Raw genomic sequence first — 26,951 nt, 5'->3', positions numbered from 1 at the left:
GAAAAACAGGAACGTGGCTGAAGCAATGATGCCTCAGTATGAATGCATGTGTCTGCACTGGGCTAACCTCTAGATATTTTTTGGCCTATGATTGACTGAAAGTACTCTTTTGTCAAATAATGCACTTTAATCTCAGAACATTAGTTCAAATGATTTCTAGATTAAATGGTTCTAAACCTATAACTTATTTGCCTCTACAATACATAAGAGATTAATTCTACAGAACCACTTATCCCTTCAGAATAGCCTTGAGGAAAGCATAAAAGTAATCATTTAAACTACATAAAGTTGTAGCTATATATTTCTCACAAAATTCAATTTTATATATTGTATGTTTCCTTCGGCTAGCAATTTTCAATAGTGTGTAATTTTTATTTTTAGAACTACTGTAGTTTGGCCCAATTTAAATCATGAAGCAGGATGAAATAAAGAGATTTTACAAAACATTCAGCCAATTACAGTATAAAAGGAAGATAGATGAAAGCCCTTATTTTCTAAACTGTACCCTTACCTGTCCTACATTTGATCTTAAAATACAAAATCTTTCTTCATTCATTCTTGCCTTTAAGATGGTACCAAAGAAAGCCTTTAAGATGGTACCAAAGAAAACCTGTAAAAGGGTATTTCTATAAACAGGTTCAATAGAAGGAAAGTAGATGTGTCTCTGTACTCCACTAGCAACTTCTATGAATGGTGTGGAGAAAGTGAATAAGGAAGTATTATTTACTCCTTCACATGACATAAGAACCGGACTCAACAGACAGCAGGGTTTAACACATACAAAAGGACATACTTCTTCACACACCATAGAGTCAACCTGTGGAACTGGTTGCCAGTGGATGCTGTGAAGGCCAAAACTATGACTGGGTTCAAAAAAGAATTAGATAAATTTATGAATCATAGAATCACAGAGTTGGAAGAGACCTCAGGAGGTCATCTAGTCCACCCCCCTGCTCAAAGCAGGACCAAGCCCCAGACAGATTTTTGCCCCTGAACCCTAATTGGCACCCTCAAGGGTTGAACTCAGAACCCTGGGTTTAGCAGGCCAATGCTAAACCACTGAACTATAGCCACTCCCTATTAGCCAAAAATGGTCAGCGATGCAACTCCATGCTCTGGATATCCCTAGCCTCTGACTGACCACTTGATAATTGCCCTGTTCTGTTCATTCCCTCTGAACCATCTGCCATGAGCCACTGTCTGAAGACAGGACACTGGGATAAATGAACCATTGGTCTGATCCAGTATGGCCATTTTTATGTTCTATTGACATCAATGGTTACTGAGTGTGTGTATCTGAAGTTAGAATTTGGCCACTCGATCTACGCAGGCCATGTGAAATGATGTAACAGGTAATGATCAAGTGATCTCTCTCCTGCCATCCATCTCCACACTGTGACAAACAGAGGCTAGGGACATCATTCCTTACCCAACCTGGCTAATAGCCATTAATAGACTTAACCTCCATGGATTTATCTAGTTCTCTTTTAAACCCTGTTATAGTCCTAGCCTTCACAACTTCCTCAAGCAAGAAGTTCCACAGGTTGATGCGCGTTGTGTGAAGAACTTCCTTTTATTTGTTTTAAATCTGCTGCCCAATAATTTCACTTGGTGGCCCCTACTTCTTATATTATGGGAACAAGTAAATAACTTTTCCTTATTCACTTTCGCCACGCCATTCATGATTTTATATATCTCTATCATAACCTCCCTTAGTAACAGACATATACCTCTATAATATCCCCCCTTAGTAAAAGACAGACAGTAACTGAAGCAAGATCTCCAACACAACAGTGCAGATTACTACCATTAGTTCATTGGCCTATAATTTTTGTCTAGTGAAGGCACAATTAGTTGTAATAATACATACTATTTGTAGTATAGTAGGGTCAAGAGGCCACAAATGGGTAAGTGTCCCATTGTGCTAGTCACTATACTGTCGGATAGTAAAAGACATGCCCCAAAGCACTTACAGTCTTCTGCTCTAATCCTGAATGCACTGATGCATGTGCTTAATTTTAAATATGTGTGTTTGCAAGATTGGGATCTAACATTTCAAAAGAGCTTTTGGAATCAACTATGTAAATGCTATGAAAATTTGCTTTCATAAATAACAAAAAATAATCTGTGTGCTATGATGACCCCTGATTAATAATGTCAGATCAGACTCCCCCTACACAAAATATTGAGATTTTTAAAATAAACAAACAGGAGAGGATTTTGTTCTCTTGTAATATTTTAGCCTGAAGGGAAAAGCTTCCCAAACCAAACATGCACATGATCATTTCAGGAAGAAAATTCAACTTGAAAACACACAAAATTATGTGGGCCTACCCACAACAGCTCAGGGGGGATAGCACTTTACTCCTAGTATGGGGAACTATCACTCTTTCCCTCCCCAGACACTTATGAGTTCTCCACTGTATATTACTCCCGAGCAGCATCCCTAATGGGAGGCTGAAGCTTCAGAGTCAAGTCTATTATGGATGACAATACTGTGAAGCTGCATCTAGCATAGGGAGCAGAGTCCCAGTGATGGCATAGTGTTCTGCAAACGTATGCACAGATGCCCATATGGCTGCTCTAGATTTCCAGGGTGGAGACATCCTTGAAGAAGGCAATCAAAGAGGAAACCAATCTCATGGAGTGTGTATGGATTCCAGGTGGAGGTACTACATTCCAAACACCATAGCAGTGTTTGATACAGTTCAAGACCCACTTACAGAGTCTCTGGGCTGATACTGCTGCGCCTTTAGACCTATCTACAATGGAAAGGAAAAGTCTTTGTCGAAGGAATAAGCTCTCAGTCAGTCATCCACATGGGGTAAATCACAATCCCTTGAAGTGTAGGTGTATAATAACAGATTTTGCTTTAGATGTACTGAGATGCTTTGCAGCACCCTGATAGAGGCTTGCAGGAAAAAACCTCGGAGGGGATTTAAAACAGCATAAAATTCACATAATTAAGGTGGTAACAGTATCAAGACACTTTGATTTGCATAAAACAGTAATTAGTTCTAAGATTTAGGCTTTAAATAAGTAGAAATTAATGATACTTTAAAACTAGAGAAACCAACATGGCGGATCAAGATAGCAGAGACAAGGATCATGTAGTTTAAATTTAGAGAATGGAAAATTTCAGAAGGTTCCAGCAAGTTAGAGGGAGGAGCTCTGCTATCTAAAAACAGGAATGATATAATAGGAAAGATCTAGAACTATGCTAATATCTGGAAGCTGATTGGCTGAGATGAGCTGACCTTCAGAGAGCAACCAGTATATAAGCCCGACAGCTTGACGGTGGTGTGTAGTGCATTTGGGGTTCCTGGAAGAACAGAAGCAGCAAGGCACACAGGAAAGAAAATGCTGTCTGGAAAGGAAAGGAGGAGGAAAGCAGCAGCTAAAACAAAATTTTCCTGAGAGTAGAAGCAGAACTCTGAGATTGCCTTGGCAACAGCCTTCAGAGCAGCCACCTGCCAGCAGCAACCGCTGCTACATGTGCAGTAGCAGGAATACCACAGCTGTGGAAACCACCTTCCTGAACCATAGACAGATCAGAAGGCCAATAAGACGATACAGAGGGAATTTGGGTGCAAGTGGAAATCTGATCTTTCTACCTATTATTTAGAAGCCTATGGGTCCATCTGAAAATAAAGCTGTATGCCTGTGTCTTGAGTGAGATCCCTCCTACCCATCCTGTGACCGCTCAGCCAGTGTTCGCAAAATGTTAAATATTAAATGTTAGACATTAAATGTTTAGTGTTGTTAAAAGCTCTCTTTTTAATTTGTGGATATGATGATGGTTCCTCATGTGTGTGTATCAGGGGTGGGCAAACTTTTTGGCCTGAGGGCCGCATCGGGTCTTGTAAATTGTATGGAGAGCTGGTTAGGGAAGGGGGTCGTGGGCCGGCCCCCACCTCCTATCTGCCCCTCCCCCCCAGACTCCTGCCCCATCCAATCCCCTCATTCCCTGACAGCCCCCCCGGGACCCCTGCCCCATCCACACACCCCTTCTCCCTGTCCCTACTGCCCCCTGCCACCCCATCCAACCACCCTCCTTCCTGACTGCCCCCCCAGACCCCTGCCCCCATTCAACCCCGTCCCCCCAACCACCCCAACCCCTATCCACACCCCCACCCCCCAACCACCATCCCGAACTCCCCTGCTCTCTATCCAACCCCCTGCTGCTCCCTGTTCCCTTACCGCACTGCCTGGAGCACCGGTGCCACCTCCGCTGCCACCACGCAGCACAGAGATGGGGTCAGTGAGCGAGCTGAGGTTGCGGGGAAGGGGGAACAGTGAGGGAGGGGCCAGAGCTAGCCTCCCAGGCCAGGACCTTGGGGGCCAGGCAGGATGGTCCCGCAGGCCAGATGTGGCCCACAGGCCGCAGTTTGCCCACCTCTGGTGTATGTAAAGGCCGCTTATACTACACTATATTAAGTACAGGGTTAGATTGTAACACTAAGATTAAAAGCCTTTATGTCTGAGGGATCTTTATATGCATGTTACAGAGACTACAGTAGTTTCAATGTATGTTAGGTATTTTATGCAGTTTGTTTCTTTACCACTTTACTGTATAATTCCTAAATATAATTATATTGTGTTGTATTAAATCCTATGTATCTTTTCTTCCTTTATTAAACTCTTTATTATTTCAGTCAAATAAATAATTATTTTGTTTTCGAAGAATTTCTGCTTGTGTGTGTGTCAAGCCTGGAGGGGAAGGCTGTATCCATGTCCTTTCATGGGTTAGCAAGACTAGCTTGCTCTGGGGAAGCCTCTGCAGGTCAGAGACAAGCCCCCTGGTGACACCCTGGCAATTCCTTTCAGGTGGGCCTCAACCTTGTAACTTTTTTGATAAATTAGAAGAGCTATCTAACATAGACTAACATAACTGGCAGGCTTGTGCTCACAGTGCTAAGAGCCCTATGCAAATTTGTAAGTAACATAATTGATGTCTAAATTTTAGGGTAACAGATGAGCCGCTACTATAGAAAGGACCTTGGAGACTACTTTGGGAGCTGATGATAACCCAAAGAGGATTACTCAGTACTGATAGTGGTCCTGTCCTAGGGTAAATCTGAGGAACTGTCTGTGGGATGGTAAGATTGAAATATGGAAATAAACATCCTGGAGGGCAAGGGCCAAGAACTAATCTCCCTATTCCAAAACTGGAATAATTGCTGCTAGAATGACCATCTTGAATTTTTGAGCCTTGACAAACTTGTTGAGTGTTCTGAGGTCTAGTATGGGTCCCCAACTTCCCCTTTTGGGGGGATATCAAGTAACAAGAGTAAAACCTTTGCCTCACAAGTGCTTAGGTACTGATTCTATGGCTCCTACACCAAGGAGATGATCCATCTCTTGTCCCAACAGACTCTTGTGAGAGGATCCCTAAAGAGACAGGGAAGGGTATTGAGGGTGGGAGGGACGTGAAATGAATTGAATACCTATTGCAGATGATTTCTAAACCCATTTGTCAGATGTTATCCATTCCTATTTGCTGCAGAACAGAGCAAGGAGGCATCCACAGGAATGTGAAGGATTGGTTAGCATCAGATGGTCATTGAAGGGCATGATCTCTTGGCGCCCCGACCAATTGGTCAAAACTGGTACTTTGAAGTGGATGGTTGGGAAGAAGAAAGCCATGTGTCAAAAGGCTTGTGCTTTGAGAACCTGGACTTTTTCCTGTGAGGCTCATAGAAGCACGGAATTGGGTAGTATGCCGTATGATATTTAAGTGAAGACTGAAAACTGTATTTTCTCTTCTGTCCAGGTGTGTAAATCCCTAATGACTAAAGAGTCTTTGAGAGAAGTATCCCATCTTCTTCGCAAACAACTTGGTGCATTCAAAAAGAAGGTCCTCTACAGTTGCTTGTACTTCCTTGGGGAAGCCAGATAAATGTAGCCAAGAGGCCTGCCGCATCACAACAGTGGTGGAGATGGATTGCACTGCTGTAACGGTTGCATTGAGTGCTGACTGAAGTGTCATCTTGGCCACTAGTTGCCGTTGATGGAGAATGGCCCTAAACTGATCTGTATGTGATTCTGGAAGTTGATCAATAAACAAATTGAGTTTGGAGTAATTGAAGAAGTCATATTTTGCTGTTAGGGCCCAGTAATTCACAGTACAGAATTGTAGTGTGGCAGATGAATAAGCCTTTCTCCCAAATAGGTCAAGGTGTTTTCAATCCCTATCATAAGGGATGGACTTCACCTGATGTTGCGACCTCTGGAGTTCACCACATCCACAATGATCAAATTAGGAGGTGGATGGGAAAAAAGAAATTCTGTATCCTTGGCTAGAATGTACTCGGGTTTCTCTTCAGCTTGTATAAATCTTTCGCCTTTCTTATCGATCTGTTTACAAGTTGGTGGGACCAATACAGGGGTCTGCCATATAAGCGTGGCTGGATCAAAGAGAGCCTCGATGATGGGGAGGGCTACTTTGGATGAGGAAGAGGAATGCAAAATGTCCAACAGCTTATGTTGTGACTTTTTTACCTTCTCTAGAGGTCATTGTAGAGTGTCTGCCACCCACTTTGCTAAGTCTTGAAAGAGCTTAAAATTGTCTACTAGAGATGGAGGGGGCATCACTGCCTCATCTGGTAATGAAGACAAGATGTTGGTTTGTGGTGTGACCTCTTCCTCAAGGTCATCCTCCTGTTCCTCCCTCACCTCTGCAGGAGGTTCGGAGGCTCAGGATATGAAGGATATGAGGAAGGGCGCTTCATTGGTTCATAGTAGGCCACGCTAGATGTTCTGGAGGAAAAATGTCTATACACCTCCCACAGGTCCCAGTAGAGTCACTAGGATGGCAGGAAGGATCCCGGTGGCTAGCACCGTGGTTGTCCATACCAGGGTGGTTGAAGGCCAGATGGACCGTACAGCTGTGGAGGCCCAGACTGGTAACGGGGACTTTAAAGTGTGTGGAAGGAGCAATGGGAGACAACCTCTTCCTGCTTGCTGTCCAACTCTCCACTGAAAAATGGAGGTGCATGATGTAGAATCTCAAGCTCAGAGTAAACTCTGCTACCAAGTAAAGGAGACTCAGGTACCTCAGATAACACGAGGTCTCCTGTGGTGCTGTGGAGATCCATACCAGTGGGGGCTGCTGGTGCTGGACCAACAGTACCAACAGTACCAATGGGGTCGGCGACGTAGGCCAGGCTAAAAGCTACAAAGCTGTTTGGCATATCACTGATGGTACTAAAGCTGTTGCCCATACTGAGGGAGCCTTCCCCAAGGATGGTCTCTGTCCTTCTCTCTCTCAGTTGGTACCGTTGCTTTGGGTCTTTAGGCATATCAATATTTTCCATTGGAACAGTACCATGCGAACTCTGGGTACCACATTTGGACAGTTTTGGAGTCAGCTGGTTCAGGGCTTGCTCTGGGGACTCACCACTCTCTTTTTTGAAGCCTTATGTGAGTTGCTCATGGCTGTCTTCTTAGCTTTACCGCCTTTAGATGTAGAGGGCTGTGGTGAAGACTCCCATCATCTGGGGGAATCTTGGTATGGGTCTGAAGGCGGTTGGAGAGCTGCTTCCATTAGGAGTTTAAGCCTCAGCTCTATATCCTTTCGAGACCATGGCTTCAGCTGTTGACAAAAAACACACCTTTGGGGAATGTGGTTTTCCCAAACATAATAGACACAATATGAATGTCTGTGCATTACAGGGATGGCCTCTTTACAGGAGAAGCACCTCTTAAACCCTGGTGAACTGGAAATACCTTGCACTGGGCTAGTTCCCAGACAAAGAGGAAGAAGTAAACAAAGGTTTTTTAAGAGAAAAAAAATCAATGGAAACTCTAAAACTAACAACGAAAAGATTAGTAACTAATTAAGTTTGAACAACAAGGTTAACGATACAATGAACAGACTGCTAATAGCTCTGTCTCTAGCCAGGGTGGTTGAGAAGGAAGTGAGAGGGGTTCACCCTCACACTAGAGAGCCTTGAGACAGACTGGGGAGGGAGGGGGGAGGGACAGCACATGTGTAGGCCAAAATGACACTGCTACCAAAGTTCTCTAATCAGCAGCGCAGGGGTGCAATCATACCTAAAGTGAAGCACCCAGAGGGACATTACTCAAAGTAAAAACATACTATTTCTTTATCCCGTTAACAATCTACTGTGCAATCAAGTCCCCCTTTGAACTAATATGTACAAATGGAAGCCCATCACTTAAGCCGCAAACAAAATACCTCCTAATTTTAGCAAGAAAATTCCAATACTAGAGAATTTGAAGCCCATTTGTTTGTGTGCTTCAGGTCCTTCACAAACTACTTTATATCCAGCCTTTAAAGTTTCCGACGGTATGAAAGATAAGAACGTTAACAGTCATCTACCTCCCTGACCACAAAGAAAAAAAAAATCACAGGATACAGCCAGAAGCCACCTCATAAAAAGGCAATAATTTAAAAAATGACAGAGTGTCCTTTGGCACCTTCTAGACTAACAGACGTTTTGGCGCATAAGCTTTTGTGGGTGAATGCCAGACATCTGACGAAGTGGGTATTCACCCACAAAAGCTTATGCACCAATACGTCTGTTAGTCTAGAAAGTGCCACAGGACTCTGTCACTTTTTACAGATCCAGACTACCACAGCTACCCCTCTGATAATTAAAAAAGTGTTACTGCATACTTAAAATAAATTAAAAGCTAACATTTTCAAAGGCTAAAATTAGAAATACTTATCAGTTATTTGTGTTTTAGAATCTCTTCTAAAAAAATAAGAAATTCACAGAGTTAAGTGATCTTAACTGTAAAATTTCCTAATAGCCTTTGTGCTCTCTGGTGGAAAAGTGCTCTAATCTCTAGTTCTTATTTGGCAGAATGTTGTCAGTGGGAGTTTTATTTGAGTAAGGACTTCAGGATCAAACTCTTAGCTTTCACATTGCATGAGGAAGACTATTTTTCCTTCAGCTGAGAGTCTGATCCTGTAAAGTGCAGAATGTCTGCTACTGGAGCTGAACACCCTCAACTCCCAAATGCTGCAATGAGAGTGGAAGTCATTTAGCACGTATAGGAATGGGATTTAAGTATGCATCTTGAATACACCTTTAAATGTGATCCTGAAGTTAGCATGTAAGTGGTTAAAATAAGGTTGTAAATATCTATTTAAGATTTATTGCATTTTAATGATCAATTTAAATTATTTCTGAATCCTTATCACATTTTAATACATCAGCATGATGTTGAAGTACTCCTCTCATTTAAAATTAGAATTTCTCCCTGTATGTATTTTTGCATTACAAGAAGTTTACTGCTTACTAATTTAGTTCTCTTTTACTATGACTCCAGGCTATGAAATACTTACCATATTCCAGAAAAAAAATTAATTCAGTTATCCAGATCACTAAAAAATATTTATATAAAAAGTTGTCTCAGATGATTTAAAAAAAATGAGCTGCAGTACTGTGTTGAACGGAACTTTCAATGAAAACTATGTTCAGGCAACAGTAGTTCTTCCCCCTCCCCTTGCCCCTGAAGATTTACCTTTTCAATTTGATCTATCAGACAATTTAGATCAAAGAAATCCAGGCCAGGCCTGGTTAATAGTTGAAACTGCTTTTTTCTTTTTAATCTTGTCATAAACAGATAGTTAAGGGTTAATGTCTCTTTTACCTGTAAAGGGTCAAGAAGCTCAGTACACCCGGCTGACACCTGACTGAAGGACCAATAGCGCGACAAGATACTTTCAAATCTTGGTGGAGGGAAGTCTTTGTTTGTGCTTTTTGTTTTGGGGGTTGTTCGCTCTTGGGACTAAGAGGGACCAGATGTACATCCAGGCTCTCCAAAACTTTCTGAATCAGTCTTTCATGTTTCAAAATTGTAAGTAATAGCCAGGCAAGGCAGATTAGTCTTATGTTTGTTTTCTCAACTTGTGAATGTTTCTTTTTTTCTGGAAGGATTTTTACCTCTGGTTGCTGTAACTTTGAGTCTAAGGTGGGGGGGTGGATGTCTCTGGTCTATAAGAATCTGAGTACCCTGTAAAGCATTTTCCATCCTGATTTTACAGAGATAATTTTTACCTTTTTTTCTTTAATTAAAAGCTTTCTTTTTAAGAATCTGATTGATTTTCCTTGTTTTAAGATCCAAGGGGACTGGGTCTGAACTCACCAGGGATTGGTGGAGGGAGGATGGTTGATTCCTCCTTGTTTTAAGATCCAAGGAGTTTAAAACTGTGTTCATCAGGGAATTGGTGAAGCCTCTCAAGGCAGCCCAGGGATGGAAAAGTTGGGGATGGTGAAAGGGAGTGGGCCAGACACTGAATTTCTGGCTGGTGGCAGCGTACCAGATCTAAGCCAGTAATTAAGCTTAGAAGTGTTCATGCAGGTCTCCACATCTGCACTCTAAAGTTCAAAGTGGGGAAAAAACCTTGACAAATCTCCTGTAACTTTTACAAGTAAAGATTGGCAATTAACCACGTTTTATTGCATTCAACAAGTAACACTAATTCCCAAAGGAGGTGACTTGAAAGAATGCAAAGTTAACTAATTTGTGTGCAAAAAGATATATACATAACTGTATGTCACAAACATTATACTTCTTACAAACTATTAATTAAAGAAAATGTGGAGTAAGAAGTTTCTAGGTTCTTAATAGCAATCTAAATGTTTCTAATGTACATTTGTAGTAACAGACTTTATAAAAAGTCAGTTCTGAAGTAAGACACAACCAGACTGATAGATGTGTACAGGGGTCTGAAGTGCCTCAAAGCTACTGCAAGGTTTAGAGTTCTTTAATATGTATTTTCTATAATGCACATTTATCAGTAATATTTAGTTATATACAATATTTTATATGTATACACACACACTGGACATAAGGGAAAGCAGCAATGCTCAGCCCATTTGGAGCAGACACAAGCCTTTGATAGTACCGCCACAGGAAAATGCACACATGCCATCAACAATTATTACACTTGTAGAAATCTGCTTTAGAGAGCAAGTAATCATTGTTGCCTGTGACTGGATGCTGACCAGGACCTGCCGAGCCAGCCCTCTGTCACTCAAGCTCCAATTAAGGGAAGTGAACTGGAGCTGACTAGAGAACCTGGGCCTGATAGGCAGAAGCGAAGCAACTGCCAGCTTGATTAGCCTAGGGTTATATACAGGCTCAGAGGAAGGAAGCAAATGGGAGGGGGAGAAGCCAGAGAGTTGAAGAAGAGGGGTAGTTCTCCCCTCCTGGGTACAAGAAAGAGAAGACTGGAACCCCCAGTGATGTGTGTTGGGGGTGGGTGGGTTTGCATTGTGTAAATAAACTGCACCAGGGTGGTGACTGCTGAGCCAGATGGTCTCAGTGATTTTTGGAGCACAGCAGAGGCAGGACCAAGGGGGGCCCTGCTACACCCTGTTACACTGCCCATATGCAACAGCTTTGCAGTTGAGGAGGGGAATTCCAATACTGGGACAACCCTAACTGTTATTAGTTCCCTGCTGTAACTATCATGAAATCACTTTAAAACTATGGTCAAAAGCAGGGATTTCACATTAGCTATCAGTATCATATTGTTCCTGTGTCATTAATGCCCATTTAATGCAGACAAATATAAACTTCATTATATCAAAACTAATGATCTCTTAACCTGAAAAACAGTTGAGTAGATGCAATTTACGTTCCTTCAAAGGCCATGCCACCAGCTTTCCTCCATCATTTCTCAGGGCTGTTATGATTCAAGTTCACCTTCTTCCAAATGGGGGCAAAACCTCAGATGGTATAAGTTGTCATACACCCACTGTCAATTTACACCAACCACAGATCTGCCCATGACCCTTATTTCATGACATGTGGTAAATTTCTGTGCATAAATTACAAAGCCTATCAGTAAAAAAGATTAATAAAATATATAAACAATCAGGGTAAAAATATTCATAAAATTCAGTGAATCTTTAATTGTGCCCATGTGGAATGTTCAATATCTTTCATTAAGAGACAATTTACAGCCACTAATTACAATTTACTCACATATTTAAATGTTTGGTTTAGATATATGCACATTCTTATTTCATGGTCAAGCATACCTCAAGTACTTCATAAGAGACCTCTCAATAAATTGATTATTCATATAACATTTTGATAACAACATTTTATTTCCCAATTGAGAGCGTGAGTATTTGTTATGCCTCCTATAAAGGAGCCAGATGCATTATTTTGGACTTTTATAAAGATGTTAGTAGCTTTGAACCCTAAAGGGGACATAGAACCAGTGTACAGGAAATATTGTAATGTACTCTGAGTGAGAGTAAAAGAGATACAGTCCTCAAGTTCCTGGCTTACTGAAAGCATAAAGCCCCTTCTGCTAATGCCAGTTAAATGGCTTCTTCTGTTGCTCAAACAGCAGAGAAATCCTCCCCTCCCCCACAGTACATTTGTTCAACTTGTAATTGTGTTCAGTGTCTATAAGACATTGTTGAGGTCGCTGGCTGCCCCAAAGTTTTCCAGTGTATGTTTCATGAAGTATTATACTGTGGAAAATATTTGGAAGGGAAAAATACAATGCTAGAAATGGCTTATGTTTTGACTGCTACTGATATCCTGGTCATGCAATCCCAAAACACACAGTAGAATCTCAGACTCTAGGCCTTATAACAGACTACACTCAACTGATATAATGGACTGCTACTGAGTACTACGTATCTTATTTATTTAAGGTTGGCTTTATGATCTGAATAGTCAACTTACACAGGAGATTTATTTAAGCATACGATTGTAGACTGCTTCTTTTCATGCATTTATGGTTGTTACCAAAAAAAATCTACCAATTTTAAGTTGGAAAAAATATGAAAATTTCAGAGGTAAATAAAAACATGGCATATGGAGCCAACCCTTTTTTCTATCTATTCTTTTTTTTTAAATCTATCTATACCTCTAACATTGAAAAAAAATTAAAATCTTATCCAAATAAACTCATCCATTCCTATGAAGTGAAAAAGTACTAAAATGACTAACTTTGGACAAAAAAGTGCAAAGTACCAAGCTAACACAGAACCCCTTAATCAGCTTTTATGTACTACTCCTGTCTGAACACCTGAACATCCAATATGAAGTATGTTCCTTATTTTAAATCTAGCAGTTGGCATCTTATCTACTACATGCAGAGATAATGCTGACTTTCACTATAAAACTTCAAACTCATTTTTTACCCACCATCCCACAATATACAGCTCAATTGTTTAAAAATACAATTGCCAACGACACTACATTGTGCTAGTTCAGTACTGAGAAAAATAGAATAACGTACTGAACTATCAGATTCCTAGCTACACAGGACTCTCACTAAGCAAAACATAAATTCCACATGGAAATATTAGTTAGTACTATCTTTTTATAACTGAACCAAAAATATTAGCTGATGACCTAGATGCAACAGCAGTCAACAGATAAATAAATAAAAAGCAATCCAATAGTCAACATAAACTTTCACATAGGTGAGAGCTTTCATGGTGATTTATACTAGACTGTGCTTACAAGCATATTTTGTGCAGATGCACCCAATCACTACAGGCTTTACCACAGCGAAGTCCGACAATGTTGATTATACTGCTTGCTAGTTCCCTATTGACTAGAGATGTGTTCAAACACCAACCCTCTGAATTTACTTTTTACTATCTCTTCCACTGAGTAACTTGAAAATGTCTGTGTAATGAAGAATATTTGCCATTCTTAAATAGCATTTATTACAGCCATACAAGTCTTAAATATTTAATAATGAAACATGCACTAAAAAGAAACTTAGAGCCTGAAATCATTAGATGTCCCAGAACAAGAAATAAAAAGAAACATACATTTCCCTGTGTGATTTCACAGTTCCCTTACACAGGGAGTTAGTTGCTTTGCTACTGTATATTAATTAGATATGTGATGGATCCACTGGATACCAGATAATATGGATTAAGTATCTAAAAAACTGTGCATTTGAAACCAAGACATTAGGGGGCAGAGGGCGACAAGACTCAAGCAGCAGCAGAAGGAATAAATGTTTGGGAGGATAAGCAACAAGATGAACTCTGGCCACACTTGAAATCTGAGTGACCATTTTAATTTTTTTTGTAAATTATTCCAGTCATGTTTCCAAATCAGTCCAAATACAGGGAATTATCTTATGATTTATAGTAAAAGAACACTAACGTCTAATCATTGTATTGCAAACTGAAAGTCTAAATTTATCCCTTGCAAGCAATTTAACATTTTTAAAGTGCCTTTACTGTTCTTCAGTCAGTTTTCAGCCTAAGCAAAAATCAGCTGAGAATTATCATTTACATTAATTTAGATTTTAATCCAGCAAAACAGTTAAGCTTGTACTTAACTTTCAGCACTAGCATTTTTCGAAGGTCAGTCTGTTAGAAGATAGGACGTGAGGTGCCCCAAGTAACCTTTGAATGCAATAGTCTATGTTTTGGTTTCATGACAGCAAATAACCTAGCCTGAAGCTGTTGGGGAGTCACAGGATTAGAAACTCAAGATTCACCTTGTGATTTACATTAGTTATTCTATTTAGCAAAATAAAATTATGTATATTTCTCTCTCCTGTTTCTCCAGGAGACTGGTGATTTGATGCATCCCTGAAAAATGCAGTGGCATCCAAACATACCTTCCCATAGCTGCTGCCACTTATACGAAAGCAAGTGCTGTTTTGGGCACACTACTTCATGCTAAGTTTATATATTTCTCATTGGTAATTGCTTTTCGGTGTATACAACTACAAAGAGAATGTTTACGAGCTGTAAATCACTGGTGGAGGAGGTCCCGCTGGAATAGCAGAATGAGGGCTAGTGAAGCATCTGTTACTATTTATTCAGGTGTATTTATGCCCACTTTTAGATTCAAGACTTTTTCTCCCTTTTTTTCATGACTTAATACTAAGTGGTTACACTTCTTTCCTTCAGATTTAATTTTTGTTATAGATATCTAGTCTAAACCAGAGCTGCTAAACATCCTGCCTGCCTTGGACTCTGCTCTGGAAATGATATGGAAACTTGAAACAGGATGGGTGGCAGAAGGAAAGGAAAATCATTGGCAAGGAGGTTGGAATAGAGGGGAAGAGCCACAACAGGTCTTTCTTGTACTGTAGAACAGGCCTGATCATGCCCCCACTGAAATCAATTATGAAACTCTCAATGGTGCAAGAACAGACCCAAAATAGTGGTAGCCATTGTATCTATTCATTATGCAAGTCAGCTTTTTGTACTATATTTGGCCAAATACAATGAAATCATCTTATAGTTAAAGGGGTTCCCCACTTTTCCCAACACTACTTCTCTGTAAGTAAAAGCAGCAAAGAATCCTGTGGCACCTTATAGACTAACAGACGTTTTGGAGCATGAGCTTTCGTGGGTGAATACCCACTTCCTCAGATGCATGTGAGGTGCCACAGGATTCTTTGCTGCTTTTACAGATCCAGACTAACACGGCTACCCTCTGATACTCTCTGTAAGTAGAGTTTCACTAAAAAAGCAAGGGTCTGCTGGGCAAAATATCTCCTCCAAGGAGTGACAGCAGGATCTCTCCTCACCTTCATGTAGTTTCAGGAGACTTCTAATAGTTGTAAAGGGAGCTATTGGGGCTATACCTTCACAACAAGCAGGGAGCAGCAAAGCTGACTCGACTCTTCAACACACACACTAAGAGCAGCTATAAACTAGACCAAGAACCAGGGATTCCTCCTTTCATTGGATCACAACAACCTCTCTTCTTTGGCTGAGTAGAGGAAGATTCCAGTGAAATTTTATGTCAAAAGTTATCTGATGTTACATTCCTAGAGTTTTAGTACACTGATATCCACTTTTAATGGAGTGGAACATCACTATAAGTGGAGTTTATGCTCACATGAAGAGGACTGGAAGTCCACTGCAATGTACTCACTCAGTTTGGAACTCTTCCACTACTTCACTATAAACAGAGCGTAAACCAGTGCACTAATTCAACAGCCTGTGCACCAGGGAATACTCTCCAGCCACAGCATTCCAGTCCTCTTATCTTCAAGGCTTCTGTTTATTTCTTCAATGAAAGAAGCTGTCCTTTTTCACTTAACCCAGAGGCTCCTGCAAAAAAAGACCATCTATTCACTCCATGGTTACATTCTGCAAGCCCTCTGATTGGGGCTGCTCTACAGACCCTATCCACCAGGAACAGCTACATGAGCCTTTCTGCTCCTTTCAGGATTACACTCAACCTGCCTTTGATGTGCAAATTACACATGAGCTGGGTGGGTTCTTTCCCTTGACACAAGAACTCCTGAAAGAGGTTTCAAACTGTTTGCAGCTCTCCAGCTCACCTGAACTATTTGTTATCTTTTATGAGGACCGGATAATCTTCTAGCTACTTCCTGATCCCTATCCTCACAGTATCACCTGGAAAGCAGATGTCACTGGTGGAACTAGGCCCAGTTCCCTTTAAAGGGCCAGCCAACCTATGACACAGAGTTGCACTAGAACTAAGTTCACTATAAGCAGCTTTTGCATCACTTGCAACTTTCAAATCTTGATAGACAAATCAGCTCGGTATTAAAGACTTATTATCCCTAATAGGGTAAGTGCTGAACATAATAGCCCGATCATGCAATATATTTGTATCTTTCTATTTTGTGTTTGTGGAATTATGTAACAGTAAAAATAATGTATAATGTAACTTTAGGAAAATTCAAAAAAATAAATTATTGATAGTCAATTCTCCAGTAAACCCTTAGGATACATCATGTTTCAATGTGTAAAAACAGTAGCAAATGGTGCAAAAACAAGTATAATTTGTGATCTCATCAAAAATATAAGCTAAACCCACACCTAGTTTGCGCTGTGTGGGTTTTTTAAAGAAAGCTCATATTATATAATTTAATGTTCACACTAAAAAGAGTACACATTGAGCAATAAACAAGGATCCATGAAAAACAAATCATGCCAAGCAAACTTGATCACCTTCTTTGACAGAGTTATCAGTAAGGTAGAGAACGAGACAAGATAAACATAACAAACTGTAATGTAGCTTTTGATACAGTTCCCCTTTGAATTTAGAAAATTAAAAGTGAAATAGAAAATACACGATCCTGTTACAAACGTTGTAAAAGTGACTACAAAAATTCTGAAACTATGCCAACTGTCTGTATATGACACCTTCAGATACTGTTGTCATAAACTGTGTGCTAGGTGTAATGAATGTCAGGCCTAACTATGCCAAAAGGATATAAGGAGGATCTCCTCCATCTCCCTCACTCTCTCACACCCTGTCAGTCTTGAGTGGAGTAAGGTGACCTCTAAGCATACCTACTGGATCAGGTCCCTCACACAACTTAGGCAGTCAAACTAGCTTGTGAATTGCACTGGGGCATAGGCAGGAGATAGGCACCCAGTGAAGCAGCAGTGCACATGCTCAGAGACAGAAACACAGGCACAGAGAACTTTTATCGCAAAACCTTAGGTGCCAAGCAACTAGATGTGCCTACAGAATTAGGCTGAAGCCAACGGGGATTTTTGTGGATCACAATGGTGTCTAAAAGGGGCCTTAGCATCCTAAGTACCATTGTGAATCCCATCCTATGTGTTCACAGTGCCAACACAGCAGGGCCCTAGTCTAGTTGGGGGCCTTGATGTTACTGTACCTATAGAGGTCCCCAGGGGGTGGGGGGTGTTCCCACAAGCCTGCCCACATCTAAAGGATCCTCTCCCAGCCTCAGGGAGGAGCCACAAGCCCATGACTCATATTGGTGCTACTGTAATACAAGAAGTTGAGAATAAAATGGCTACAAAACTTGAGTTTTTTAAGAAACAGGCAAATTTAAGTGCAAGTTTAATTTACATGACCACACAACTGCAAACTTCAGAAAAAAATCTGTTTAATGAGTGTACAGAAAAGGATTTGGGTGACAGATGACAAACTGAATATGAATTTCCTACACAGTACAGCTGCAAAAAAGGGGGGGGGGGAAATCCTTTCATATAAATACAAGGTTATCACTTACAAGACAGAAGGATAATCCTGTCCTACGCAAAAAGTTATACTAGATGACCCAGGTAGTCTTTTCCAGCCCTAGCTTCTAGATTTCTGATTTTCACTTAGCAAAATGCATCATAATTCCAACTAAGTGCTCCCTGGTGCAGTATAGTGAATTAAAGGAACATGTATGAATGGAAAATACTCAAAGTAACAATTTATTTGCTGAATATTTAAAATGCTTACAACGTATACTTTTCATTTCCTCAATAACAAATTCAACACTATGGGTACGTCTACACTACCCACTGGATCGGCGGGTAGCGATCGATCTATCAGGGATCGATTTATCATGTGTAGTGTAGATGCGATAAATCGATCCGATCACTCTCCCATCGACTGCTGAACTCCAGCGGTGCGAGAGGCAGAAGCAAAATCATTGGGGGAGCTGCGGCCGTCGATCCAGTGCCGCGAGGACGCAAAATAAGTAATTTTCATTCGATCTAAGATACGTCAACTTCAGCTATGCTATTCTCGTAGCGGAAGCTGCGTATCTTAGATCTATCCCCTCCCAGGCCTAAGCATGCAAAATATATTAACTAGAGCATTAATAAAGTCAGTGGAGATTAGAAGCATGTTTTCCAAGGACAGCAAAAGCAAGTTACTTGTCTTCCACTATGCGTTTAGATTCATGTTCTTTGCTCAATGCATTGGGAGTTATGCACGTAAATCCTTACACAGATGTAAGGACACAAACTTGTAGCCTTTATACTTACACAGTAGACAGAAACATCTGAAGAACAGACTCTGCCTACAACTGCAACAATCATCCACTTAAAACAACCTCCATGTAAAACTACCAATTAAAAAACTGCATTATAAAACACGTTTTAAGGAGAGTTTGTAAAGGGATTTAATTAAATTTCACATCAAAACTTCCACACACTGAAACAACAACAGCTAATGTTGGCTGACTCTAACAACATTCCAAGAAGAGACCTGTCTAAATAACATTAGCTGCGATCTTCCCATGGAAAAAAAGCTACCTCCGCTGAAAGAAGCAACAAATAAAGCTTTCACACTAAGTAGCAGAATTGACAAGTGAACTAAATTCAGCTTTTATGAGAACTCCAAACATACCATTCAAATGAAAAAAAACGAAAAAAACCCAAGTCTTTCTGAAAAAAATTTTCAGCACATAGAATGTAACTTTTAAAGACCAGAATACTGCTCAACTGTCATTCAAAGAAGATCTAAACCACTTCCGAATATCTTAAAATGCATTAGAGGGGAATGTTGGACATAGACATCTTGCCCAAGGGAAAAAAGGGTGAAATACTTAATGCAAGTTTTCTATTAGGCATTTCAATGATTCAATTTTAAATTAAGTGGCCAAGATCCTACCACAGAGAAATAATATTCTGGAATGTCTTATTTAAATCACTGACATCAGCTATTTGAAAATAAATTACTAAGAAATCTGCCCACAGGCAGAGCACATTGTGTGCAATTATTCTTTCAAGTGAACTTTATAGATACATGTTAAGAATGTTGCAATTTAAGATTTTTAATTATATTACATGCTAGATCTAATTATCCCAAGAGTTATACCGAAGACTTTTCTCCATCAAGTAACTGACTTTAAAATGTTATATACACACACACAACATGAACTGTTATTTAAACTAATCCCATCATAAAATCAAGGTCAAAACGACCAAAATGATTTTACCAACTGATTCTTCCATCTAAGTTCTTATGAGTTTGATATTAATTTCCTAATGGGGATGTTAATAATTCACAAAGGACAGAAATTAAATTTGTACCCCAGAGAAACATAACCTCATTAAAAAAAAACTACACACTATTGCTACCACTATTTTCGAGCTGTCACTCAAGTCCACACACTACAGACTTTTTCCCATTAAATTCTTTAGAGTTCATATTTAAGGAGCTATGTCAAATCTGATTGCTCAGCTAAGGTTTATAATGCACTCTGAAGATGTAAAGAGCTATTATTTTACATCCACATTTTAATTTAAGAGACTAGAACATGATGAAGAGATTCTGCTGGATTCTCAATCCTGCACCTAGGTTGAGGGATTGGATGATTGATTGTTGTTGTTGTTGTTGTTTAATTTGATCCCCCACAGATGACACTACAGAAAATCGCCTTGGTGCCGCAGAAATACCAACAGGTCCGCAGTCGCTGTGGCAATGAACCCTCCTCAGTGGGCCAGGCTCCCGCACAGGCGTTTTCACGCGAGATGGGAAAGCCCCCGTGTGATGCTGAAGCCGTTGAAAAACGGCCACTCCCGATTTAAGCGGACGGTTCGCTAACTGCCACGGGCCGGGCTCGCCTTGCGGGAACGGTATTTGAGCTTCTAACAGACCTGCACGGGAACTGAAAAGGCCGAAATGTGCCCACCCACGAGCGCCTGCTCCAGCCCTGCACGGCAGGGAGACAGGGGTTTTCCCCCCTCAACACAGCGCCCCGCGGGCGCCAAGAGCCGCGGAGACCGTCAAAGCCGCGCGCCCTGCACCTCCGCCCTTGTGGCCGCCGGCCCGCGCCTCCCGCGCCTCCCGCCCAGCCCGCACCGGAGCGTCCCCGACTCCTTCCTTCCCCTCCCCCACCCGGAGCCGCTCCGGCCGCCGAGGAGTAAGGACTGGGAGGGGGAAACAAAATGGAGACTTACACTCCGACTGCTATTGCGCGTGCGTCACGCCGAGATGGGAGCGGGACGCGCCGGCGCCCTGACGTCAGGCACCCGGGACTGGTTTAGTGAAAGGCCTGAGGTTGGCGCGGATGCCCGTGTCTCTGACAGGAGCCGTTAGCGCGCATGCGCAAGGCGCCCTTTCTTCTGAGGGGTGGGGGCCCGGCCCCACTCTCTTCCCTGGGGGGCCGACTGCTGACCCTGGGCGCGCTCAGAGGGCGGTAATCATGGGGTAGGGTGCCTGGTGCCCGACCCTTGTGCTTCCTCACAATGTAGCCCCTGCGGGGGGCCTGAGGCCTCCGGGAGTCGCGTCAGGCGGTGAAAGCCCAGGGCTGTGCCCCAGGAGCGTGGGCAGCCCTGCGCCGCCCCCCGCTCAGAGGGCAGTGTCAGTGACACAGCCGGCTGGAGCCCTGCATGCTGCCATAGACTCCAGCAGTGTCCCCCAATGCACCACAGGCAGCATCCCCTCCTGATGCAGACATGCCGTCCCCAGCGTAACCGACAAATACCAAGCGCCTGGCATGCTCCAGCAGCAGCGGTTCCCAAACTTAACAATCTGAACCCCCGTTTGTGTCTCACAAACCCCCTCTTAAAAATGAATATTTCCAGAGACTTTCTCCTTTACATGAGTTTAAATTATAAAAGCAGTGATCTTGGAAATATAATTTTTTATGACATGCTTATTACACACTATTTATTATTATTTATCATTACAGTATTTTTATTACATTATGAATACTGCAACACTCTTCCAAGATCTCACTTTCATAGCTTGTATCACTTTGAATAAGCCTGTTATAAGACAAGGCTCCTATGTTTCATCAAGGAGTATCAGATGTGAAACAGCATGAAGGTATTTAAGAAGCCAACTCAAGAGTTCCTCCTACACAAGCATTCAGGTCTTGAGCAGGCCAGGCAAACAATGAACATTACACCAAAGCTTAAACTTGTTCTTCATCATAATTTTACAAACAGCAAAACAATGTCCACCTCCCTTTCCATTTGTTACAAGGAGTCTTGAAGTTTAAATCTCCTCAACGTGATAGATATGCTTGCTTTGATCTGCTTCGCTCTTGGAAGTCCAGGGGCTCCGGGCTGCTGACCCTGTGCTGCCCACGGTCAGCTCTGTCTGCCATTAGGGATTGTTTTCCCCCCAAGAACCCCCTCTAACATTTCATGAACCACCAGGGTTTCACAAACCCCAGTTTGGGACACCACTTCTGTAAGGTTGCCAATCCCTGGTATAATCTAATGATAGAATAACCATCAGTGTGGGGTGAGTCTGCCCTATTTCTCAGCAGTTTGTCCTGGCATTCTCTGTGACCCAATGAGGTACGTGACACACTCCTGTCCATGGGCTTGTTGATCCCCTCAAATCATTCTAATATATCCACGAGGAATGATTTCCTTTTACACAAACAATGTTGACTCTTACCTGCCACAATTTTGCATAAGGAAGGGAAGTCTCTAATGTAGAATCATAGCGGAGCCAGCAGGGATTCTTAAAATAGACCAGGAGTCGGCAACCTTTCAGAAGTGGTGTACTAAGTCTTCATTTATTCACTCTAATTTAAGGTTTCACATGCCAGTAATACATTTTAACATTTTTAGAAGGTCTCTTTCTATAAGTCTATAATATATAACTACACTATTGTTGTATGTAAAGCAAATAAGGTTTTTTAAATGTTTAAGAAACTTCATTTAAAATTAAAATGCAGAGCCCCTCAGACCGGTGGCCAGGACCCAGGCAGTGTGAGTGCCATGGAAAATCAGCTTGCATGCCACCTTTGGCATGCGTGCCATAGGTTGCCTACCCCTGAAATAGACCATCATTGAGGCTGCAGGCTTTGCTGATCAGCCCAGTGTCAGACACACAATATGAAGTGTAGCTGGCACACAGCTAAACCCTCATTCTGCAAAAGCAATCCACCTTAGCATGGCACATGATAGCACAGGATGTAGCTCCCTGCTCCCCAACCTCCACACACACAAGTCAATCTTCTATCTCAGCTATCCTGCTTACTCCCTAAGACATTTGACCTACCAACCCACCTGACCTTCCTGCCTTTCCCCTCAAAAGTTGTGCCCCACTGCAACTCCGTCAAATTTGTATGTGAAGGGATTTAAATCAATCAACATGACTGCTGATTTTGGGCACCTCAATTTTTGGATGGCCAACCTGAGACACTGATTTTCCGAAAGTGCTGAGTACCTATCCTCTGCAAATCAGGCCCTTTAAAGGTGTCTCAAGTTGGGCACTGAAAAATCTCTAGTCATATTTGAAAATCTTAGCCTTGGTTTTAAATTAAATCAGAGGTAAAGGGTTAAAAAGCTTACCTCTTATGCATTCTCTTTCACTGACATCAAATACTACCCCCAATCAAGGAATAGTGAGGTATTCACCTTGCAAATATATTCCTTTATCCTTTCATTTGTCTTCCCTCTTTTTGTACTTGGCATTTTAAATGTACTTTTTCCTCCTTTCAGATACTGAACATTCAGAAGTGGCTGAAGAGGCAGGCATGCTAAAAAGAAGAATGTCTTTTGTCTCCTTCAGCCTTCAGTGTATACAGTCATGAGTGTAAAACACAAACATTGTACAGAAAAACTGAAAAAATCTCGAGTTCAGTAAAATGGCATAACCTAGAATTTGGCTAAGTATGTCAAAAAGTTAAAACTGATGAAGGGGGGAAAACTACAAGTATTATTGAACAGTATTAAAAGAAATTGGAAAACCTGAGCTTTTCCAATAGCTCTTCTCATAATTCTCCTTTTCTAATGCTATAACCTCTCTATAACCAGAGATTATGCATTACATAAAGAATTATAACAGCTTAATATACACAAAACAGATGAAGAGGTGGATTACTACTAGAGCAGAAGCTTTTGTTTACCAAAAGATGGCTTTAAATATTATGCTATTAAGGGAGGAAAGAAATGCAAACACATGAAGCAAAAAGTGATGCATGTTGCTAGATAATATTTCTAAAATTCAACTGAGCATAACATCTCTTGAAGACAAGCTGAGTAGAGATCCTGGGAAAACACTCTTTTAGCCCAATAGGGACACTACACTTTTCCTCATTTATACTCAGCTGTTTACTAGTTAAGATGCAAAAATATAAAACTCTCTCCCTAATCCTTAGCAATACTATATGCCTTTAATATCTTGTCCTTGCTAGCCTCACTACTTCAATGTGCTAGGTGCTTCTAAAAGCAGTTTTCCCTGCCAAGTGAAATTTGAGAACCTATCTGCCATTGGGTTTAATGGGAATTGTAGGTTATTTTTCAATGAATTACAGCGATTCCAATATAAAACTGCTTTTATCTAAAAACTACAAATCTTAGAACTCATGGTGTTGTGCAATGTGTATTTTCTCTTATGGGAAATTCAAACAAACTCTATCTCTTGCCCTATTTTCTTGGTGGCCAAGAAGCGGGAACATAATCATTGTGGCAAAGTAATAGTAGTATTAGTAATAGTCTTATTTAATCTTAAAAATAAAAATAATAAATTCCTTACCAATTCTCTTCTCTCCATATGGCAAACTATGATTCTTTTCCTCATCACCATGTTTTTACCCAGTTTTGAGATTGACAGTGTATTTCTGTTTAATCCTGTTTATCAGATAACATTATTTATGATCTCCAAACAGCTTTGATACCAGGGTTTGGTGCTTGGATTCATTTTTCCAGTTATGCAGCAGAAAAGCAGCAAAACATTATAAGACCTGCTTAGACAGTTACTATGTTTTTATTTTTTGGAGCTCAGTCATAAAAACAACAAAAGATTGCTTTTTTAATTTTATAGGGTAGGTATATAGAATCCAGAGAATATTCTCCACTGGATTCTGACTACTTTAAAGCAAGTTTTGAGCCTCATAGCTTTACAGTATCTCTTTAATGGCTGCTGTTTTTTAAAGATTGTTTTGATTATGATTCAGTTCTTGTCCTCCCTCTAAACCTTTTACTCAAGCTACTGCACAGTCTGCGGTGGTCAACTAAACAGCTTCTTCTGTAAGGCCAGTCCACCATTTCTCCTAACTCAGCACTGGTCATTTCTCTTTTCCTCAAAAAGTGCAACCGTATTCATGTTTTTTGACATAGTAACAACAGCCCAACATCCAGTCAGAACAGCTTCTTCTGTGCGGCCAGCCATTCGTTCCTCCCTATGAGATTGTCATCCCCAGATGCATGCTGAGCTACACCCTGTGTATTTTCCAGACTGTACCCACAACACATCCACAAATGGCTATTTTCAGTAACAGCACCACATCCTTTCGTGAGCCGCCTTCTTCACTAGCATGACAGCTGCAGCTGCTGACCACAGAACTGCCACCTTTTGGAGTTGTGCCCTTTGCATCGCCCATGACTGAAACAGTCTACAAAATAGCAAAAAAGTCTAATATAACTTTTTACTGAAAGCAGAGAGTTTGACAAATCAAGATGTCAGTGTTTTGCATAAAGTGATGACAGAGTGTCCTGAGTCTAACACATAAGAATACCTCTAAACTACATACACAGAGTATAATGTTTTTCTTTACTTTAAAAAAATATTGGTAGTGAAATCCAAGCCTCCCAACAATAACATCTGGAGGATGACTCTCAGGTATATCTAAGCATGAGGAGAAGTGTAGGCACATTTCCCTCCAGAAATCTGCAGTCACTGAACATGGCCACCAGCAGTGGATCCAATTAGCTATAGAATCCGAGACTAGCTTTCATAGTGTGCTTAATACAGTGAACAGACTGTTTTTTTTGAATGCTGGGGTAATGGCACAATTTCTCAATACTATGGAAAACTTACAAAATATGCATGCAAGATATAATCATAGAATGGTGTAAGTGAAAATTATAAAGGATAATTGAAACTCCTACATCTTGAAAAATAAACTAAAGAAGCTGTAGGATTTCTGTTTAGCTAAAGGAGAGCACACAACATTAAGTAACATCATTTTAATACAAAATGAATTGGGTCTTATCCTAAAGAAGAAAATAAGTAAGTTCCTAAGTGTTACTGAAAGCACTTATTTGAGTTATGAAATCTGTCAGGCAAAATACTAGCCAGGCTATATGAAAACAAAGAAAACAAAACACATAGTTCAGCAGTCAAATATAAAAGCAAGGGTTGGACAAACAAACCACAGTGTACATAGTGTCTGCAAAGATTAAAAAATGAATGGAAATATCCATGCTGAGAATGCTCACATTTTTCTATCAAGAGCTAATGCTAAATTGGAGATCTTCTTGCAAAATGTAGGGAAAAAAAACTTTTCCATTAACATGGCATGACTTTGAACTCAGAGGATTTTAGGAAGAGTTTTCATTCAGAATTAGCAAATTTTCTTTCAGATTTTCTCCAGAACTTGTACAGTGTAGAGAGGAACAAAGGTGCATACTGATGTAGGAGATGGGCCTGTACATTGAAGGAAATGTTGACTTTACTACATGCTCTTCCTGGCCGTTGAATCAGCAGCAGCTCCTCCTTGCAAACAATGCATTGCAAGCTCCATGTGAGAGGAATAGCTTATATGGAATACAGACCTTATACAAAATTTTAAATTTTACGTTTCAAGTGGGTTTCATCTTGATGGAATTTAAAGTAGCTTTCCTCTATACACATGAAGATTCCAGAAGATAAGCTGTTTGACTTACAGCCCAGTTCCAAAAACAGAAAGATTACTCTAACACCCTTGTTTCTGAGAGGGAACAGAAATTGATAAAACCGATTAGTTCAAAGTTCAAAGCTGATTTTGCTGATGTATATATGTATGTTGAGTGACTAGTTGTTGCTGGGGTTTTTTTTCAAAAACTAGTTATGGGATTTCTATATTGCACTTCCTGTAAACTGTCAACACATTGTCATTTCAAGATCTTTTCAGCCAGCTAAAACTATGCCAGCTTCCTCAGAATGGTCTCTTGTAGCCAATTTGTGATTTTTTTGTAGGGTGGAGCGGGAAGGTGTCACAAATTTATAGTCTCTACAGTATGTAAAACACTGAATGTTTTTAAAGTGCTGATTTAAGTGGGACTTTTTGAAGTTCATGTTTGCTAAAAGATGACCTAATTTGAACCTGACTGCATGACTCCAGCATAGATTTCACATCTGATATATCTGAAGACCTTGGATGGAGGCACTGCAAGACTGAGTAGGTGAAGTTCACAAACTATAAGAATCAAAGGTATGGTCCAGAAATATTATCTTTTGGGATCAACAAGACACACATTCCAGAATCTCAAAGACCAGCCATCCCGGGAAAAGACATCATGACATCAACAACGTCTCTGCAGCTTTTCCCTAGTGTCCCTGAA

At 40.8% G+C, this 26,951-nt stretch overlaps 1 protein-coding gene across 7 annotated transcripts in view; it reads right to left on the bottom strand.

Annotated features, from left to right (window-relative positions):
• The window catches only part of FHIT (fragile histidine triad diadenosine triphosphatase), a 1,100,662-nt gene extending 1,079,779 nt beyond the window's left edge, over window positions 1-20,883 (bottom strand). For 2 of the 7 annotated variants that reach the window (XM_030569086.1, XM_030569089.1), the window contains exons 1-2: window positions 20,622-20,877; window positions 15,865-16,043 (exon numbers count right to left, since the gene is read on the bottom strand). The gene's annotated coding sequence lies outside the window, so the exon portion shown is untranslated. Of the gene's footprint in view, window positions 1-15,864; window positions 16,044-20,318; window positions 20,484-20,621 lie in introns of those variants that run through there. The other 5 variants (XM_030569087.1, XM_030569091.1, XM_030569093.1 and 2 more) reach the window with 4 other exon arrangements.
• Window positions 20,884-26,951: the final 6,068 nt, after the last annotated feature.

This window comes from Gopherus evgoodei, chromosome 7 (assembly GCF_007399415.2).
Source record: "Gopherus evgoodei ecotype Sinaloan lineage chromosome 7, rGopEvg1_v1.p, whole genome shotgun sequence".
NCBI classification, from domain to species: domain Eukaryota; kingdom Metazoa; phylum Chordata; order Testudines; family Testudinidae; genus Gopherus; species Gopherus evgoodei.
Note: the sequence above shows the minus strand (reverse complement) of the source record. Positions and strands in the feature narration are given on the sequence as shown.